Source organism: Aotus nancymaae, unplaced genomic scaffold, assembly GCF_030222135.1.
Source record: "Aotus nancymaae isolate 86718 unplaced genomic scaffold, 86718_ANA_hifiasm-v0.15.2.pri h1tg000006l, whole genome shotgun sequence".
NCBI lineage: Eukaryota > Metazoa > Chordata > Mammalia > Primates > Aotidae > Aotus > Aotus nancymaae.
In genome coordinates, this window is record NW_026988417.1 from 79298703 (window position 1) to 79320297 (window position 21595).

A 21595-nucleotide genomic window follows, 5' to 3' on the forward strand; every position below is an offset into this window, starting at 1 on the left:
ACCCACAGACCAAGAGATTCCCTCAGATGCCTATGCCACCAGGGCCCTGGACATCAAGCACAAAATTGGGCAGCCATTTGAGCAGATACCAAGCTAGCTGCAGGAGGTTTTTTTTTACACCCCAGTGGCACCTGGAACACCAGTGAGACAGAACCCTTAACTCCCTTGGAAAGGGGGCTGAAGCCAGGGAGCCAAGTGGTCTAGCTCAGCAGATCCCACTCCCATGGATCCCAGCAAGCTAAGATCCACTGGCTTGAAATTCTCGCTGCCAGCACACCAGTCTGAAGTCGACCTGGGACACTTGAGCTTGGTGGAGGGAGGGGTGTCTGCCATTACTGAGGCTTGAGTAGGTGGTTTTCCCCTCACAGTATAAACAAAGCTACCAGGAAGTTCAGACTGGGTGGAAACCCACTGCAGCTCCTCAAAGCCCCTTTAGCCAGACTGCCTCTCTAGATTCCTCCTCTCTGGGCAGGGCATCTCTGAAAGAAAGGCAGCAGCCCCAGTCAGGGGCTTATAGATCAAACTCCCATCTCCCTGGGATAGAGCACTGGGGGAAGAGGCAGTTGTGGGCACAGCATTAGCAGACAAAAACATTCCTGCCTACAGGCTCTGAAGATAACGGGGGATCTCCCAACACAGTGCTCAAGTTCTGCTAAGGGACTGAGTGCTTCCTCAAGTGGGTCCCTGACCCCTGTGCCTCTTGACTGGGAGACACCTCCCAGCAGGGGTCAACAGACACCTCATACAGGAGAGCCCCAGCTGGCATCTTACAGGTGCCTCTCTGGAACAAAGCATCCAGGGGAAGGAACAGGCAGCAATCTTTGCTGTTCTACAGTCTCTGCTGGTGAAACCCAGGCAAACAGGATCTGGAGTGGGCCTCCAGCAAACTGAAGCAGACCTGCAGCAGAGGGGCCTGACTGTTAGAATAAAAACTAACAAAGAGAAAGGAATAGCATCAACATCAACAAAAAGGATCTCCACACAGAAACCACAGAAACCCCATCCGAAAATCACCAGCATAAAAGACCAAAGGTAGATAAATCCACAAAGATGAGGAAAAACCAGCTCAAAAAGGCTGAAAATTCCATAAACCAGAATGCCTCATTTTCTCCAAAGGATCACAACTCCTCACAGCAAGGGAACAAAACAGGACAAAGAATGAGTTTGACAAATTGACAGAAGTAGGCTTCAGAAGGGTAATAACAAACTCCTCTGAGCTAAAGGAGCATGCTCTAACCCAATACAAGGAAGCTAAGAACCTGGAAAACAAGTTAGAGGAATTGTTTATTAGAATAACCAGTGTAGAGAAGAACATAAATAATCTGATGGAGCTGAAAAACACAGCAAGAGAACTTTGTGAAAAATGCACAAGTATCAATAACCAATTCGATCAAACATAAGAAAGGCTATCAGGAGGAGAGAGATCCAAGATGGCTGATCACTAGCAGCTCGGGCTCGTAGATCCCAGTGAAAGCGCAGAGAACAAGAGGATGCCACACTTTCAGATGAATATTTGTTGCTCACGGACCAAGAGATTCCCAGCGGAGGAGCCCCACAGGTCACCAGGGCTACTCTTGTGGCAGCGCGGTGGTTTTGCTGGTGCCTTAGCGTGGCAGTTCTTGGTGCAGAGTCTGGAGATTCCTGGGCAGAAAAGCACCATCAATCTTAACACTGTTGTTTTGGCCAGCGCAGCGGATTGCTCATATTTCAGTGCTGGGAATCAACAAGTGACGTCCGCTCAGAGACCTAGTTAGAAAGTCAGTAATTACAAAGACGACAGAGGGATAAATATATAATGAAGGGAAAAAAACAGCCTAAAAAGGCAGAGAATACTCAAAATCAGAATGCCTCTCCCTCTACAGGGGATCGCAATTCCTCATCAGTAACAGAACAAGACTTAATGGAGAACAAGTGTGTTCCAATAACAGAAGCAGGTTTCAAAACGTGGGTGATAAGAAACTTCTGTGAATTAAAAGAACTTGTTCTAACCCAATGCAAAGAAACTAAGAACCTTGAAAAAAGGTTTGACAAAATATTAACGAGAATGGACAATTTAGAGAGGAATATAAGTGAATTGAAGGAGCTGAAAAACACAACACGAGAACTTCGCGAAGTAAACAGTCGAATTGATCAAGCAGAAGAAAGGATATCAGAAGTCGAGGACCAGCTCAGTGAAATGAAACGAGAAGACAAGATTGGAGAAAAAAGGATGAAAAGGAATGAGCAAAGTCTCCAGGAAATATGGGACTATGTGAAAAGACCTAATTTACATTTGATAGGTGTACCTGAATGTGATGAAGAGAATGAATCCAAGTTGGAAAATACTCTTCAGGATATCATTCAGGAAAACTTTCCCAACCTGGCAAGGCAGGGTAATATTCAACTCCAGGTAATACAGAGAACACCACAAAGATATTCTTCAAGAAGACCAACCCCAAGGCACATAATTGCCAGATTTATTAGGGTTGAAATGAAGGAGAAAATACTAAGGGCAGCCAGAGAGAAAGGTCAGGTTACCCATAAAGGGAAACCTATCAGACTTACAGCAGATCTCTCAGCAGAAACCCTACAAGCCAGAAAAGAGTGGGGACCAATATTTGACATCCTTAAAGAAAAGAACTTTCAACCCAGAATTTCATATCCAGCCAAACTAAGCTTTATAAGCGAAGGAAAAACTAAATCTTTTGCGAACAAACAAGTACTTAGAGAGTTCACCACCACCAGGCCTGCTTTACAAGAGCTTCTGAAAGAGGCACTATACATATAAAGGAACAACCAATATCAGCCTTTCCAAAAATATATCAAAAAGCAAAGAGCATTAACACAATGAAAAATTTACACCAACTAATGGGCAAAACAGCCAGCTAGCATCAAATGCCAGTATTAAACTTATATATATTCTAATTGGATAAAAAGCCAAAACCCATCGGTATGCTGCATCCAGACCCATCTCACATGCAACAATACACAAAGACTCAAAACAAAGAGAAGGAGGAAGATTTACCAACCAAACAGAGAGTAAAAATAAACAAATAAACAAAAAGCAAGAGATGCAATTCTTGCCTCTGATAAAGTAGACTTTAAAGCAACAAAGAGCAAAAGAGGCAAAGAAGGACATTACATAATGGCAAAAGGATCAATGTAACAAGAAGAGCTAATGATTCTATAGATCAATGAGACAGAAAATTAACAAGGACATCCAGGACTTGAACTCAGACCCGGAACAAGTAAACTTAATAAACATTTATAGAACTCTCCACTTCAAATACACAAAACATACATTACCACCTCACATCTATTCCAAAAGTGACTACATAATTGGAAGTAAATCACTCCTCAGTAATCGCATAGCATTTCATAGGTTTAAATGAAATATTGGTTGGCTGCTTGTTTGTTATTTTCTTCCCTTATTCCTTCCTGTCTACATCATTAAGTATAATTATGGGTATAAAAGAGGTTTTCAATACCCATTACTAAACTGCATTCTAGCCTGGGCAAGAAAGCAATACTCCCATTCTCTCTCTCTCTTTCTCTTCCTTTTTCTTCCTCTTCTTCATTCTTTTTTTTCTTTCTTTCTTTCTTCCAAAAAAAAAAAAAAGGCTATCAGAAATTGAAGATCAACTTAATGAAATAAACTGTGAAGACAAGATTAGAAAAAAAAGAATGAAAAGGAATAAACAAAGCCTCCCGGAAATATGGGACTATGTGAAAAGACCAAGCCTATGTTTGATTGATGTACCTGAAAGTGACAGGGAGAATAGAACCAAGTCAGGAAACACTCTTCAGGATATTATCTAGAACTCCCCCAGCCTAGCAAGACAGGCCAACATTCAAATTCAGGAAATACAGAAAACACCATAAAGATACTCCTCAAGAAGAGCAACCCCAAGACACATAATTGTTAGATTCAGCAAGGTTGAAATTAAGAAAAAAATGCTAAGGGTAACCATAGAGAAAGGTTAGGTTACCCACAAAGGGAAGCCCATCAGACTAACAACAGCAGATCTCTCTGCAGAAACCCTACAATCCAGATAAGAGTGAGGGCCAATATTCAACATTCTTAAAGAAAAGAATTTTCAACCCAGAATTTCATATTCAGCCAGACTGAGCTTCATAATGAAGGAGAAATCAAATCTTTTACAGACAAGCAAATGCTGAGAGATTTTGTCACCACCAGGCCTGCCTTACAAGAGCTCCTGAAAGAAGCACTAAAAATGGAAAGGAACAACTGGTACCAGCCACTGCAAAAGCATACCAAATTATAAAGACCATCGACACTGTTAAGAAATTGCATCAACTAACGGGCAAAATAACCAGCTAGCATCAAAATGACAGGATCAGATTCACACATAACAATATTAACCTTAAATGTAAATGGACTAAATGGCCCAATTAAAAGACACAGACTGGCAAATTGGATAAAGAGTAAAGACCCATAGGTGTGCTATATTCAGGAGACCCATGTCACATGCAGAGACACATATAGGCTCAAAATAAAGGGGTAGAGGAATATTTACCAAGCAAATGGGAAGCAAAAAAAGTAGGGGTTGCAATCCTAGTCTCTGATAAAACAGACTTTAAACCAACACAGATCAAAAAAGACAAAGAAGGGTATTACATAATAGTAAAGGGACCAATGCAACAAGAAGAGCTAACTACCCTAAATATACATGCACCCAATACAAGAGCACCCAGATCCATAAAGCAAGTTTTTAGAGACCTACAAAGAGGCTTAGACTCCCACACAATAATAGTGGGAGACTTTAACACCTCATTGTCAATATTAGACAGATCAACAAGACAATTAACAAGAATATTCAGGACTTGCACTTAGCTCTGGACCAAGTGGACCTAATAGACATCTACAGAAATCAACAGAACATATATTTTTCTCAGCACCACATTGCACTTACTCTAAAATTGACCACATAACTGGAAATAAAATACTCCTCAGCAAATGCAAAAGAACAGAAATCATAATAAACAGTCTCTCAGACCACAGTGCAATCGAATTAGAATTCAGGATTAAGAAACTCACTCAAAACCACACAACTACATGGAAACTGAACAACCTGCTCCTGAATGACTACTGGATAAATACGGACATTAAGGCAGAAATAAATAAGTTTTTTGAAACTAATGAAAACAAAAACACAATGCACCAGAATTTCTGAGACACAGCTAAAGCAGTATTTAGAGGGAAATTTATAGCAATAAATGACTGCAGGAGAAAGCAAGAAAGATCTAAAATTGACACCCTAACATCACAATTAAAAGAACTAGAGAAGCAAAGGCAAACAAATTCAAAAGCTACCAGAAGACAAGAAATAACTAAGATCAGAGCAGAAATAAAGGAGATAGAGACACACACACACAAAAAAAAAAAACCTTCAAAAAAATCAGTGAATCCAGAAGCTGGTTTTTTGAAAAGATTAACAAAATAGACCACTAGCAAGACTAATAAAGAAGAAAAGAGAGAAGAATCAGATACAATAAAAAATGATAAAGGGGATATCATCACTGATCCCACAGAAATACAAACTACCATTGGAGAATACTACAAACACCTCTACAAAAATAAACTAGAAAATCTGGAAGAAATTGGTAAATTCCTGGACACATACACTCTCTTCAGACTAAATCAGGAAGAAGCCGAATTCCTGAATAGACCAATAACAAGTTCTGAAATTGAAGCATTAATTAATAGCCTACCAACCAAAAACAGCCCAGAACCAGATAGATTCATAGTCGAATTCTACCAGAGGTACAAAGAAGAGCTGGTACCATTCCTTCTGAAACTATTCCAAACAGCAGAAAAAGAGGGACTCCTCCCTACTCATTTTATGAGACCAGCATCATCCTGATACCAAAACCTTGCAGAGATACCACAAAAAAAGAAAATTTCAGGCCAATATCCCTGATGAACACTGATGCAAAAATCCCCAATAAAATACTAGCAAACCAAATCCAGCAGCATATCAAAAAGCTTATCTACCATGATCAAGTTGGCTTCATCCGTAGGATGCAAGGCTGGTTCAACATATGCAAATCAATAAATGCAATCCATCACATAAACAGAACCAAAGACAAAAACCACATGTTTATCTCAATAGATGCAGAAAAGGCATTCAATAAAATTCAACACTCCTTCATGATAAAAACTCTCAATAAACTAGGTATTGATGGAATGTATCTTAAAATAATAAGACCTATTTATGACAAACCCACAGTCAATATCATACTGAATGGGGAAAAGCTGGAAGCATTCTCTTTGAAAACTGGCACAAAACAAGAATGCCCTCTCTCACCACTCCTATTTAACATAGTAGTAGAAGTTCTGGCCAGGGCAATCAGGCAAGAGAAAGAAATAGAGGATATTCAAATAGGAAGAAAGTCAAATTGTCTCTGATTGCAGATGACATGATTGGATATTTAGAAAACCCCATTGTGTAAGCCCAAAATCTCCTAAAGCTGATTAAGCAACTTCGCAGTGTCAGGATACAATATCAATGTGCAAAATCACAAGCATTCCTATATACCAATAGCAGACAAACAGTCAAATCATGAGTGAACTCTCATTCACAATTGCTACAAAAATACTCCTCGGGAAGAGTGTACTTCGGAATACAACTTACAAGGGTTGTGAAGGACCTCTTCAAGGAGAACTACAAACCACTGCTCAAGGAAATAAGAGGACACAAACAAATGGAAAAACATTTCCATGCTCATAGATAGGAAGAATCAAGATCACGAAAATAGCCATACTACCCAAAGTAATTTATAGATTCAATGCTATTCCCATCAATTTACCATTGACTTTCTTCACAGAATTAGAAAAAAATACTTAAAATTCATATGGAACCAAAAAGGAGCCCATATAGCCAAGACAATCCTAAGCAAAAAAAAACAAAGCTGGAGGCATCACACTACTTGACTTCAAAATATACTGCAAGACTACAGTAGCCAAAACAGCATGATACTAATACCAAAACAGATATATAGACAAATGAAACAGAACAGAGGCCTCAACAACAATGCCACACACCTACAACCATCTGATTTTTGACAAACCTAACAAAAACAAGCAATGAGGAAAGGATTCCCTATTTAATAAGTGATGCTGGGAAAACTGGCTAGCCATATGCAGAAGACTGAATCTGGATCCCTTCCTTATACCTTATACAAAAAATAAAGATGGATTAGAGACTTAAACATAAGACCTAAAACCATAAAAACCCTAGAAGAAAACCTAGGCAATACTATTCAGGACATAGGCATGGGCAAAGACTTCATCCCTAAAACACCAAAAGCAATGGCAACAAAAACCAAAATTGACAAATGGAATCTAATTAAAAAGCTTCTGCACAGCAAAAGAAACTATCATTAGAGTGAACAGGCAACCTACAGAATGGGAGAACATTTTTGCAATGTATCCATCTAACAATGGGCTAATATCCAGAATCTACAAAGAACTTAAACAAATTTACAAGAAAAAAACAAACAACCTCATCAAAAACTGGGCGAAGAATATGAACAGACACTTCTCAAAAGAAGACATTTATGCAGCCAACAAACATGTAAAAAAAAGCTCATCATTACTGGTCATTAGAGAAATGCAAATCAAAACCACAGTGAGATACCATCTCATGCCAGTTAGAACGGCGATCATTAAAAAATCTGGAGACAACAGATGCTGGAGAGGATGTGGAGAAATAGGAACACTTACACTGTTGGTGGGAGTGTAAATTAATTCAACCATTGTTGGAGACAGTGTGGTGATTCCTGAAGGATCTAGACCCAGAAATGCCATTTGACCCAGCAATCTCATTACTGGGATATACCCAAAGGATTATAAATATCATTCTAATATAAAGATGCATGTACATATATATTTATTGCAGCACTGTTCACAATAGAAAAGACTTGGAAACAACCCAAACGCCCATCAGTGATAGACTGGATGAAGAAAATATGGCACATATACACCATGGAATACTAAGCAGCCATAAACAAGGATGCATTCATGTCCTTTGCAGGAACATGGATAAAGGTGGAAACCATCATTCTCAGCAAACTAACACAGGAACAGAAAACTAAACACTGCATGTTCTCACTCATAAGTGGGAATTGAACAATGAGAACACATGAACACAGGGAGGGGAACATCACAAACCAGGGTCTTTTGGGGGTTGGGGGTTAGGAGAGGGATAGCATTAGGAGAAATACCTAATGTAGATGACAGGTTGATGGGTGCAGCAAATCTCCACGACACTTGTATACTATGTAACAAACCTGCACATTCTGCACGTGTCCCAGAACTTAAAGTATAATTTTTTTAAAAAAAAAGGTGAATCCCTCATTAGAAGGTCTTTTCACATACTCAGAATGGGAGCACTAAATCACTGTCCAATCATTATTGTCCCGTGTGGAGCCTATGGAAAATTGTCAGTCAGAGCAGCTATGACCTTGTAAGCTGAAGCAGAGAAATTCCACCCCCTCAAAAAGGCAGAAGAAGCCCTTCAAGGATGTGTAATAACACACCTTTTTTAAAATGTGACAGGGCTGTGAGCTCCTGAGAAACAGCAGCTAATAGAACACCTGAAGTTCCCCTATAAGGAATGTGACTGCTTTTTTTTTTTTTTAGCAAAGTCTTTTAGGCCAACTGAATTTAAGAGACAAATTCTCAGTCTCTTCAAATAACTACAGTCCCTAAATTGAAAAGCCAATTCACATACACAATGTAGAAGGAATATTGGTAGTAGTCTTTTCAAACACAGCTGTACTCTCTGATTGAAGACATCATCTGTAGAAATGAAATACAATGATATTACGAATGCATGTGTACCTGCCCAAACAAGCACACATGTTCATCCAGTTAACAAACATTCATTGAATGTCTACTCTACATGATCAAGACAAAAACGTGTTCAGATATTGCTTTTGCTCATTCATAGAGCTCAGTGATTTTTAGACATAGATATGAACGATTATAAAACAAGAGTTTTTCTTAAATTGCTAAATCATTACAGTGATGGGAACAAAGCAATGAACACTTGGAAAAAGACTATTTCTAGCTGGGGTGATCAGAGTGCTTGGAAATGTGTGTGTACACACATACACACAAACATAGCATAGTCAGCAATGTATTTTATGAGAAACGTCTAGGAACATACAAAAGGAACCAGCCAATGGCAATGAAGAGACTGTTAACCAAAGATCTACAATAGAAACAGAAAAATGAGCCAGGTTCCTCACTACAAGTAATATCGAGAACTTGCAACAGCTCGCAGTGATGAATTTGGGAGAGACAAACCAGAAGTTCAATTACCAATATTTATAAAAATTAAATAAAGGGCCAGGTGTAGTGGCTCATACCTGTAATCCCAGCACTTTGGGAGGCCAAGATGGGCAGATAGTTTGAGCCCAGGAGTTCAAGACAAGTCTGGGCAACATGGAAAAACCTTGTCTCTACAAAAAATAAAAATATTAGCTGGGCATGTTGGCATGCACCTGTGGTCACAGCTACTTGGGAGGTTGAGATTGGAGAATCACCTGTGCCCAGAAGGTCAAGGCCACAGTGAGTCATGAGCATTCCACTGCACTCCAGCCTGGGTGACACAGCGAGATCCCCTCTAAAAAAAATAATAATTAAATGGAAAGAAAATTTCATTTCTAATAAATATAACAGTCAAACAGAAAACAGTCTCTCAATCAATAAAACAAGTACCTCCTTCCCTTATGTGTGAACCTCATAAAACTTTCTGTAATGAACTCTATGAACTCATTATTATTCTAATGAAGTGGATATATAAGTACAAATTAATTATCTCAGTTCTACAAGTTTAACACTAAATAACTGATTGTCTACTAGGTGTCAAGCATTGTGATATGGTCTTTACATTTATTCACCTATTCTTGGCATTACCGTATTCTACAATTAAATATAATTCAATTCAGTTTGTAGGAAAAATTGAGATACGTCAACTCAAACTTCAACAATCTTTCAAGAACATCACTTGCTTCTAATATACAGGAAGTTATTCCATTTTTTCTCTTATTAGATAGTCTCAAGGCTTATCTTTGAGCTTAGTAAGATACCACTAAATAATAGACAGCAGTTATCTTTTCTTCTCCCCACTCAAAGCTTGTCAGAATATATTCCAGAATATCAAAAAGAAAACATAGCAAGCCTAAGTTAGTCCTTATTTTAGCTAAGTGAATAACATGTTGGTAATTCTGATTTTTATAGATGAGAATATAGACATTATGAAATTAAGGCCAAAGGCTAAGTGAACACGGTAAAACCCATAAAAAGTTTCCTAAAATCTGTAGACTCCAATTAACCATATTAAGACGTCAAAAGAAAGAAATAGTAAATTATAGATGGGTCAAAATTTTTGTCAAAATAACACATTTAAGCTGGTTGTTGAATAAATGTTATGGCCTCAGCTTAGACTGAGAGCTTATTGAAGTCATGTCTCAGGCATAACATCCTCCCTAATAGTTAACAGAGTGTTTGGTAGAAAAATAGGAAGAAACCATAATTATTAAAGACATATATAATCATATCCATTTTAAGATAATTGCCTATATTTTCCTAGCATTAGACATGAAAAACAACCATTCACTTTCCGAAAGCTAAATCGAGTCTCTTAAATAAATATGTTGCAGAACACATTCTACCCTGTCTTTTGAAAAGAAATAATTTAAATTCAATATAACCTATTTCTACATTCCTACATGAAACCACTAAAGAGCAATTTATTCCAGTCTAAACTTTGCAACCATAGACAACAAACCTCCTGTAGGGAAATCTCTTCATGGATCCCTCCCGGCCCTTGTTGGGGATCTCTGCTCCAGAGTAACCCATCAGACTCAGTGTGAAACACAATGGCTTCATAAGCAGGAACCCATTTCCAAGGCTGAGTGTGCAACATGTTATAAGCAAAGCCCTCAGCCTCATCCAAATTCTACAGCAGCCAGTCATCCTCTGTGAGGCTGCTATCTTAAGGAGATTAAAGAGGTGTTTCATGAAGTCTTGCCACTTCTTAAGACTGTTATTGTCTTGTCAGATTAATCTAACACTGGCAGTCTGATGTAAGAGACATCCAGATCCTCCATGGTTTACGGCAATTTCTTTTGCAAGAATCTCTGAGGACAGGTGGCCATAGCTGAAGCAGCTTCCAGAAGAGCTCTATTGCCCAACCACCAGAAGACCTGGACTTCCAGAAGAAAAGGTGATTCTTGTGATTCTCCCAAGTCCTGCAGAGAAGCTGACCTGGCAACGATAATGGCACAACAGCTACAGCCACCAGCAGTGCCTTCTACTGTGCCTCTATAGTCAGGAGTTTCCCACTCCAGCTTCAGGCCTTGGTGAAGAAGGAGAAGAGCCAGAACGGCTGGATAATCTCAAATCTTACTTGGAATGGGGAGTATCTCCCTCATTAGAGTGTAAGTTTCATGAGACCAGGGACCTTTCTATTTATGTCTATAGCCACCATACCTAGAAGAGTTCATAGTAAAAATTCAATGCATTTTTGTTGAATCAAAGAAAACTGAATGAATCAGTGAATCACTAAAGCAGTCAAGTATGAACAATATTAGGAATAAACATTTTTAAGTCTCTTAGCTTTTGCTACTCCTCCTCTATAGTCTATTCTCAGAGCAGCTGTATTAGTTAGGGTTCTCTAGAGGGACAGAACTAATGGAATAGATATATATATAAAGGGGAGTTTATTAAGTATTAACTCACACAATCACAAGGTCCCACAATAGGCTATCTGCAGGCTCAGGAGCAAGAAAAGCCAGTTGGAGTTCCAAAACTGAAGAGCTTAGAGTCCAATGTTCAAGGGCAGGAAGCATCTAGCATGGGAGAAAGATGTAGGGTGTGAGGCTAGGCCAGTCTCATCTTTTCACATTTTTCTGCCTGCTAATATTCAGCCATGCTGGCAACTGATTAGATTATGCCCTCCCAGATTAAGGGTGGGTCTGCCTTTTCCAGGCCACTGACTCAAATGTTAACCTCTTTTGGAAACAGCCTCACAGACACACCAAGGATCAATACTTTGTATCCTTCAATCCACTCAGGTTGACACTCAGTATTAACCATCACAGCAACCATGTGATAACCTGTATCAAATTACATCTCTTCCCCACAGTGGCTGAAAACACACTGGGAATAAAATGCAAATTCCTTATCATAGCCTGCCAGGTCCCACATGTTCCAGCTCCTAGCTACCTCTCTGACCCCATTCCCTACCTTTCTCTCCCACACTAGTTTCTTTGTAGTTTCTCAGACAAGTCAAGAATGCTTCCACCTCGTGGCTTTTGCACTTGCCGTTCCTCCTGTCTGGAACTCTCTTACTTAGTGTGTGCATTATTCACACTTCAGTTCATTTGGAACGCACTGAGCTCTGGAGAGGACTTCTGACAAGCCTGCCTAAAATAGTATCCCACATCACCTCTATCCCTTAGTCACTGGCTGTTTTTCTTTACAGCAGTTACCCTTTTCTGACATATTAAATGTTGATGTGTTCATTTTCTGTCTCGCCCTCTAAAATGTATGAGGATGAGGACAATGTTTTGTTTATCAGTGGATCCTCAGCACCTGGGAAAATGCCTGATATGTAGTAGGTAGCTATATAAAAATCTGGTGAACGATTGAATGCAACAATATTTCAAATTTGCTCTGACATCCTTGAAAATTCTACAAAGCGAAGATATCATTCAGTCACTGAACAGTTATCTGGTACTTCTTCTGCACCTGGCACTGGATAGGTCTTGGGATAGGCACAGGAGAGAGTCACATAAAGCCCTCATGGACCCAGCCCTCAAGAAGACTAGGGCAGCCTTTAAACATACTCCATGAATTTCTACAGGCAATATACAAACCGTAAAGAGACATAAGGAGGAAACAGTTCTACCTGTGGGTGGGAAAGACTTCATGGAAGAACTTTCCATAAGGAAGAGGCAACATATGCTCAAGAAAGCATGGAACAGTCTGGTGAGGTCAGGTGAGAAAATGTAGGTAAGTATGGTCAGAACACAAAAGCACATGGCTCCAAGAGCAGTGTGGTGAGAGCTGAGGTTTCATGGGAAAGTGAGAAACTGATGGTTGTTTGTTTCCCATGTTAAGGATCTAGAACTTTATTCTGCAGCCCAAAGAAACCTCCTGAAGACCTGGCCTAGCAGAATCATTACTACTTTAAGGTCTGAAAAAGATGAAACGTCCATCTCCATCTGCATGCATCACAACTTGACCACCAGCATTACTATATTGTAGAAATTATTTTGCATGTGAATAATGCCTAAAAGGGAACAAAAAAAAAAAACAGAAAAACAATTTGATTCACTGGCCACTGGAGCTTTTGGAGTTTTCTTATTGTTACTTCTTTTCATTTCCTATTAAAACCTGGTTTTCTCATCTTCCGTGATATGTTGGACTATGGTCTCCAGGTTTACATTTGCTACCCTCTTTGCAGGTCTAATTTCCCTGGCATCAACACTCCTCTGGATTCTCACAATTATTTGCTGACTTTTGTTGGGAGTAAGGAAGCCATAAACTCCGCCTTTGCACAACAGTGAATAAGCCAATTATAGATAAGGACTGCCACTGACAAACAAGCTTTTCTGACCATTTTAGCCCTGAGCTTCAGGCCTTCTGGTTACCAGTTTTCTAATCACCAATCTTTAGGGCATTCATCTAGTCTACTTGTTTTCACTTTTCTTAAATGAAATCCTTTTTTCTTTTCCTCAAAAAAATCTCAGAGTCCAGTGTATAAAATCTGTAAAGCAATGTTTTGTTAATGACAAATACATTATGCATGTTTAAATTTGTACTATTCTTTTATAGTGAAAGTGAAGAATGCACATAATGTGGCTATTTTGATGAGTCAGACATTTTCAATCCTGACTTATGGGTGACAGTTGTGGTTCTGTCATTCCCAGAATAAAATATGTGTTTCTGTATTTTTTGTTAGCATTAAAAAAAAAAAAAAAAACCACTGGATCCAGTTCATACATCCTGCATTTAAAAAAGAAAAAGAGAGACCAAAGCAGAGCTAGCAACAGTCTAACTAATATATGCCTCATTTATAACATCCCTCAGTAGGTTGAGGTTGCAAACTCATTGTTCTAGACTCGAGTCAGGAGCCAAATCCAGTTCAGCTCACAGTGCATATGTTTTCATTAGTTGTCACTGTTTAAAAATTGAAAGATTTCATTTAAGAATCTGGAGATCTTTCTTCTCTTGAAATCTCTGAGGATCTGGCTGTACTGGGGCCACATTCCAACCTAGCAACTGCTTGAGGCCTGAAAGGACCTGTTTGCCCTATCCAGATGGCCTTACACATGCATGCCTCCCCTTCACTAGCCTCCTGGCCTTTAACATGGAGGTGTGTGCTTCTCACACTACATGCCCAAAGGCAATGGGAGACTTTTTTGACTTCTCTTTGTCTCCATCAACCCTAATCCAAACACCATCAGGTTCTCCATGGACTGCTGCAGTAACCTCCTAATATTCACACTGTAGGGCTGCTATCCCTGTGCAGGTCCCAGGCGTATTTACCCTCAGATTCATCCTTGCCCTTCACTGATGCCTGGGACCTGCATTTTCAGACATGCATGTTAGCTGTCTCTCAACTGGCTTCAGCCAATGGGAGACACTTCAGGATATTGGAAGACAGGAGAAAGGAAGAAGCCAAGGTATTTGCATCCCTGCCTCTCCACCTTATGTGGTGTCTCTGGCAGGAGCAGTCTCTCTCCCCTGGTTCCCACTCGTGGAGTCCTCATACAGGCTGTGTCTTCTGCCAGAACACACTTGCATCACTCAGGGTCCCAACCAGAAACAGAAGGCATAGTTAAAAAGGATAATTTGAGGTGTATTTATTTACAGAGGGTCAGTTTACAAACATGTGGGTATAGAGGAATCACAGTGAATAATGCTTAACACTCCTAGACCCAACAAGGAGTGAATCCTAAAGAGTCCTCCATTTTGTGAGGAGGGGGCATGTTCAGTGAGAGATGAGGTCACCTAAGCCTAACTCTATGGGGAAGGAATGGGGAAATAAAGCCATTGTTTTCCTCCCTCCTCAGGGCTTTTCTACAGTGGCACTATTGACATCTGGTCAATAAAGCCTTGTATTTGGGTGGGGGCGCTATCCTGAGCACTGTAGAATGTTTAGCCAGAAACATCCTGGCCTCTGCCAGCCTGATGCCTCCCAGTTATGACAACCATAAATGTCTCCAGATTCTGCCAAATGTTCCCAGGGTGCAAAATCACCCCTAGGTGAGGGCCACTGAGGTACAACCACCTGCTGTAGCCCACTTAGGTCAGCCTCGGAGTACAGAGAAGAACGGAGGGAGGAGGAAAGTGGATATGGAGAGGCACGACTCCGTACCCCACACTGACCTGGCATTGATCCCCCCCACCGACACTCAATCTTCAGATCTCTGGATTACCTGAAACCTTTTCAGTGAGTCCTTGCCTGGCCAACCTCACACCATGTGTTAAATTAAGCTTTTACTTATTATTCTAATTGTACACTATTGTTTTCCCTCAGACCTTATCACAGTTTATGGTTATCTATTTTATGTGTCTGTTTATCTTTAATATCTCTCTCACCCGTAGACTGAAAACCATTTGAGGATATGGGCTGTGACTGCTTGTTCACCTAAATGCTAGCCCAGCACCTGGCATAAAATCAGAGTGCAATAAACACATGGTGTGTAACCAAATTATGAATGAATGTGTTAACTTGCAGCAACTATAGCAGTATATAATCTTTGGGTTATTACTCAAAGACAGACATACATGTCCTTGAGAGTATGATCCTTTTGATTACCATCATGCACCTCACATTCCTGTCATGGTGATTCTGCTGTTCACTCATGTTAGAGAAACACTGTTTTTCTGTTTCTCAGTAGTGTCAGAGAACCACTGTTTTAGTTTAATGTGACAGGCAGTGGAGAACAGTATTAAGAGCAAGGATCCAGAGACAAATCCTTGGGTTCACATCACTGCTTCTTCTACTTTTGACTTGCTGTGTGACCTTGAGTGAGCTGTTTAACTTCTGTGTGCTTCATTTTCCTTATCAGTAAAATAAGGATAATGAAACTACATGTCTCATAAAATTAGTACAAATAGTAAATTGAGTTAAGAGTTTTTAAGCACTTTGAAGATCCTCATTCTGCATAATGTAAGAACTATGTAAGTGAATGTTAAATAAAATAAATGTAATCTCAGGCATACGTTAGGCTTCCTTCCAATGAAGGCTTGTTCTTTTATTTCCCTTCCCTTTGGTAGCTACAAGACTGAAAAAGTCCAAGCTCTTTACAGTAAACTTTTCCCTATGAGGCCCTATTTAGTCTAGGCCATGCAGCCCACAAGCAGCAAATCCTTTAGCTCTTCAATGGTGCCTCTGGGCTGTGTGACTTGGGCAAGTTTATGTCAGGATCTGCCTGTCAGTTAAGCAAGCTTTCCACAGTCAAAGGTAGAACATAACCTGTCCTACCCATTTACCCTTTGAGCCCTTCTTTTTCCATTTAGCACAGGATGCACAGGTAGATAAACAATTTATGAACTAAACTCCCTTCCTGGTTTTTATTTTTATAATTTTCCATGGAGTATCTTAATGCCAAAAGCAAACCAATTATTAATTTTATGAAGAATGTGACCTAAGTATGAACCAGTAAAAAATAGTTACTGTACTTTTATATCAATTCAAGATGAAATATTAACCAAAGGTATTCTAATTAAAACACCAAGACATGTCTTCAAAACATAGAAACTTTGTTTGTTTTCTAATAGAGAATAAAATAATAATATTTTCCTCTTCAATTTTATTTTATCCTTTAAGCTTACATTTGATAAAGGTAGAAATTCACTTTCTAAAAGAATTAAATACCATTACAAAGAGTTGAGTGAAGTACCAAGAACACAAATATTTTTTAAAAAAGAAAACTTAGGTAATCATGTGTAGAGATAACAGAATTTACTTAACACACAATTGAAAAGTAGAAGGGCAAAATCTGTGACTAATGTGCATATTAATTCTGAAGAATTAATGGCCTGATTTATCTTCGTTGATTAATTTTTAATCTTTCAAATCTCTTTGCTCTCATTCTTCAATCTCTTAGAAGACATATTATTTCTTTCATTACACATTCTGAACTTCATAGACTAGTTTGTACTCACCAGTTTCTACGGAATGCTTAAATATTACAAGTGTTGGGGAAACATAAAATCTCTCCTTATCCTTTACCGCTTTTATCTGGGCCATCTCCACAAATCTAGAAAGTAGCTCTGATGTTTTCATCAGATGCTACTCATTTAAAAACTTTGGAGTGCCATCTGTGTGCCAAGTGCTACACCAGGAACTGGGAAAACTGCAAGAACAAGTCTCTGGTGTATACATTTTCAGGCACAAAATAAGCATTTAAGCACAGAAGTTTGTGTATTCACAGCAAAAAGAAGAGCAAGTACAAGAACCAAGAGACAGGACAGAGTGTGGTGTGCTCGAACAAACAGCAAGGCAGCCAGTGATGGATGGGAGAACAGCAGGAAGTGAGGCCGGTGGGGTAGCCAGAAGGCTTGGTAAGGACTTCCCAGAACTTTATTCTACCTAATGGGAAGCTATGAAGTGCTGAGAGCGAGCTTGATTTACACTAGGACCACTCTGGGAGCCGGAGGCATGTGCAGATCAGAGTCTAGGTGGAAATAGTGGAGGAAAGGAGGCAAATTAGGACATCAGCTAAAGCAAGAGGTGGTTATTAAGTTGGAGGAGGATGGCAGGGGCAGATAAAGGAGAAGTGGCTGGATTCAGAATATGCTTTGAATATGAAGATGACAGATTTGCCGACTGTAAGACTAAATGTGCAGGCTGACAAAAAATGTTCTTGTTTATGATATTTCACAAAAATTGTGAGAACTCTGTTTGCAACATTTTAGTAGAGCAAGAAATTAAGTAGTACACAGCTATACTGAAAGAAAACAACTACAGTTTTAATAACTCTCACCTAAACTAGAGAGAAAAAGGAAAAAACAAATAGTACATCTAAATAGATATAATTCATTTAGATAAAATATATCTAAATGGATGTGATATATTTAGATATATCTAAACAGATATGATACATTTAATTACACCTAAATTGTTTTCTTATATATAATGCTCTTGGACATAGCATTAGCATAGTAGGTTTATTGAGGATGTTAAAAGCACAGAAAACATTTTTTTTTCATACTTTGCCATTTATTTACCATTCCTTTACTACTTATCTTTCTCAGTTTTAGAGAATAAAATAATTTCAATGCAATATAAAATAAATATTTATATAATTAATAAATAATAGTATTGCCAATTTATTGACAAGCTACTGGGGAAAGAATTGGCCAATTCCTATTTGTTATTCAACCATTTTAGTTTATCAACCATTGCTGTTTATTTTTGCCACTGTTAGCGATTTAATAACCATTGTTAATTTACCATTTAAAAGTTTAAGGAGGCAAAACTCAGCATCAGAAATGGCACAATCTTTCCAAGGAAATTCTGGCCAGGCACAGTGGCTCATGCCTATAATCCCAGCACTTTGGGAGGCTGAGGCAGGCAGATCATGAGATCAGGAGATCGAGACCATCCTGGCCAACATAGTGAAACTCTGTCTCTACTAAATAAAATACAAAAAATTAGCCAGGCGTGGTGGCACACATCTGTAGTCCCAGCTACTCAGGAGGCTGATGCAGGGGAATCGCTTAAACTGGGAGTCAGAGGTTGTAGTGACCCACAGTATTCCAGCCTGGCAACAGAGCAGGACTCCATCTCAAAAAAAAAAAAAAAAAAAGGAATTCTTTACATTTAGTGAAATTTCAAAAACATTATGTGGTTGACTTTAGCAATGTTCTCTCATCTCACTGATTTGCTAATATTGCTTATATATATTTCTTTTTCTTTAAAACATAAACTATGTAATCATTGGTCCTTGATAAATTAATCATATATCTTTAATATGAACTGATAGAGAATGGTTACTTCTGAACATCTATTTGGGTTCCACAAGTTACTTCCCACGAATTTCAAAATGAAGAAAAGAAATCTGAGGTTTAAACTTGTAAAAATCCACACGTAATGAATATGATTAGCTCCCAGGATGGGTAAATCAAAAGATTCCCTGTAGATGCAAAACCAAAGAATTTGGAACACCCAACACTCCATTAAAATTACCTGCGTATAATCTCTATGATGTCAGACTGAAAAGTGACTATAACTTACTGAAGTGAAAGAATTAATTGTATTGTGTCTAATGTAAAGAAAGACTATGAATAGCAAGAAGGTGTTTAGACTATAGTACACATGCAAACACACAAAAAGAAAATCCTAGTACTGTAGTATTTATCCAGTCTTAGCCAGGTAAAGAAAATTCTGTGACTGATTTTATAAGTTATTTAAAAGACATGCAATTTATCACTCAAGATCTGCCCCCTGAAAGTACAATGCAGAGAAGAATTGCATCCTACTTCATCATTTCTAATTACATGTTTAAAATCTGCCTTCTCCCATTAGATTATGAACTCCATTTGGAGGGGGTGGCGGAGGATCATGTCTACACAACACTATGTCTCTAGTACATTCTGTTAGAAGAGAATCACGATACTTCACTCCTGGTTGACATGGAGATATTACTCTCTAAGCATACTTCTAGCATCTCTCTGTCCATTAACTCACTCTTCCCTGGATAAGAGAAATAGAAGCTTGAGAAAAGTAAGGAGGAATGCTCAGTTGTACCATTCTCCCTCTTGGGAACTGCCTGCCTGTGGCAGGAGTATCTCCCTTCACCTCTAGAGTCTAAATCCCTGTGGAGAAAAGGTCTGCCTGTCCTGGTGCAGAGCTGCAGGGACCACATGGGGAGGTCTTCCTAATTCTGAGAGTTGGTTAATTGGTTCACTTGGTTCTCTCATTAATCTATGACTCTAATCTTGATCTACAAATGACAGAGATGATATTTTGCTTCCATCTGCCTTTCAGAGTTCTTTTCTGAAATTATTCAGATTCCAGGCACAGCAGAAAAAAAGTCCTATTTATTGGCCCATTTGAAACCCTAACACATACAGATAACAGTATCTGATTCTATGCAAATGCTTAGCAAATATTTGTTGAGCAATGTAGAAAGGCTGATTCCACAAATTTAAGTTCTCGGCCCACATAAAGCCTTATTATACTACGGGCAGAAACCTGAAAGCTTAAACCCTTGGCCATCCAGTGCCCACTTTTCAGATAAAATAACAGAATGATCTGGGGCTCTGCGATCAAGATTGGGCTAGGATATCTTTGGAAACTGGGTCGAATGTGGAACATCATATGCCTCAAGACTGTGATAGAGAGGCTGAGTAGGCTGTCTAAAAATACCATTCAATTTAAAGAGTGTACAGAAAGAAAAAATCTGGGCAAGACACCAACAGGATAAAAACCAAGGAGATGGAAATTAGTAGTTTAGAACAGAAGTCTATGGAAAAGACAAATTCTGGAGAAAACCGCTGATCTAGCTTGAAAATGGCTGCAGCATATTTTATTATGTACTTCATGACTGGAAATGAAGGAGCTGGAGAGGCAGGGGGAGCTGGTCATGTTATGGTTGATTGTTTGGGGAAGCGGGCAATGGCGGTTGTCTGGGATAGGGAAGATGTCCTTCAAGCCTAACAGCACAACTGAAGCACATTTTACTTGAATAAGAAATATCATTGCCTGATTTAATTTTGCTAATGATTTTCTGTACTATTAGTAAAATATACTCACTAAAAACAGTCAAGTATAAAACTCAAAATAATCAAGTTCTTATATTAAGCAGTAAATTAGAGCTTCCTTTTATAATAAACAACTATTCAGGTTGTGCAAGGCACAATATTTAATTTTATCACCCAGGATCTTGAGTTATAAAACATGTTTCTGATGTTTATTTATCTTCAATATCTAAGCTTGGAGTGGAGCAAGTCCCTGACTACTTAGCAAGTCCCTGACTTAATAGCAGATGCTGCCTCAGCTGTAGGTGCTCTATTCAATTTCTTTTTGACATTAGTCAAAAGAAGTGAAGGAAAACCCTTGGTTGCCTCGTTTGGAAGCTATTATTTTCATTCTCCTTGTGTGGCAGAAGCAATGAAGGACATGTTGACATGGAAAGAGTAAACTGAACTGACTTTTTTCTTCAAGTAGTGAGTCTTTTTTCTAATTGTTTAGCCCCCTCCCCCTCCTACTATGGGTTGTTTATGTTTTAATTGGATCTATTTGGTCCTGATTTATATGAAATACTATTACTACTTGAATATAACTAATGGCTTTAAGACAGTTACTTAGAGTAGCTAGAAAGCTGTCTTTTTAAAAACTATCATTAAAATATACACAAAAGTATCCAGAAAAAATAATATATATTTATAAAATATACAATAAAAATATTAAAAATAAAACTACTAAACAAATGGGAAATTATCAATGTAAATTTAAGAAGTTGGCCAGGTGCAGTGGCTTACACCTGTAATCCCAGCACTTTGGGAACCCAAGACAGGCAGATCACGAGATGAGGAGTTCAAGACCAGCCGGACCAATAT

General features: G+C 38.8%; 1 protein-coding gene across 2 annotated transcripts in view; it reads right to left on the minus strand.

Moving 5' to 3' along the window:
* The window catches only part of MAPK10 (mitogen-activated protein kinase 10), a 562186-nt gene that overhangs the window by 327986 nt on the left and 212605 nt on the right, over window positions 1-21595 (minus strand). The window contains exon 2 of one of the 2 annotated variants that reach the window (XM_064368904.1): window positions 11753-11862. The exons of the other annotated variant lie outside the window; for it this stretch is intronic. The gene's annotated coding sequence lies outside the window, so the exon portion shown is untranslated. The remainder of the gene's footprint in view (window positions 1-11752; window positions 11863-21595) is intronic. 2 annotated transcript variants of the gene reach the window in all.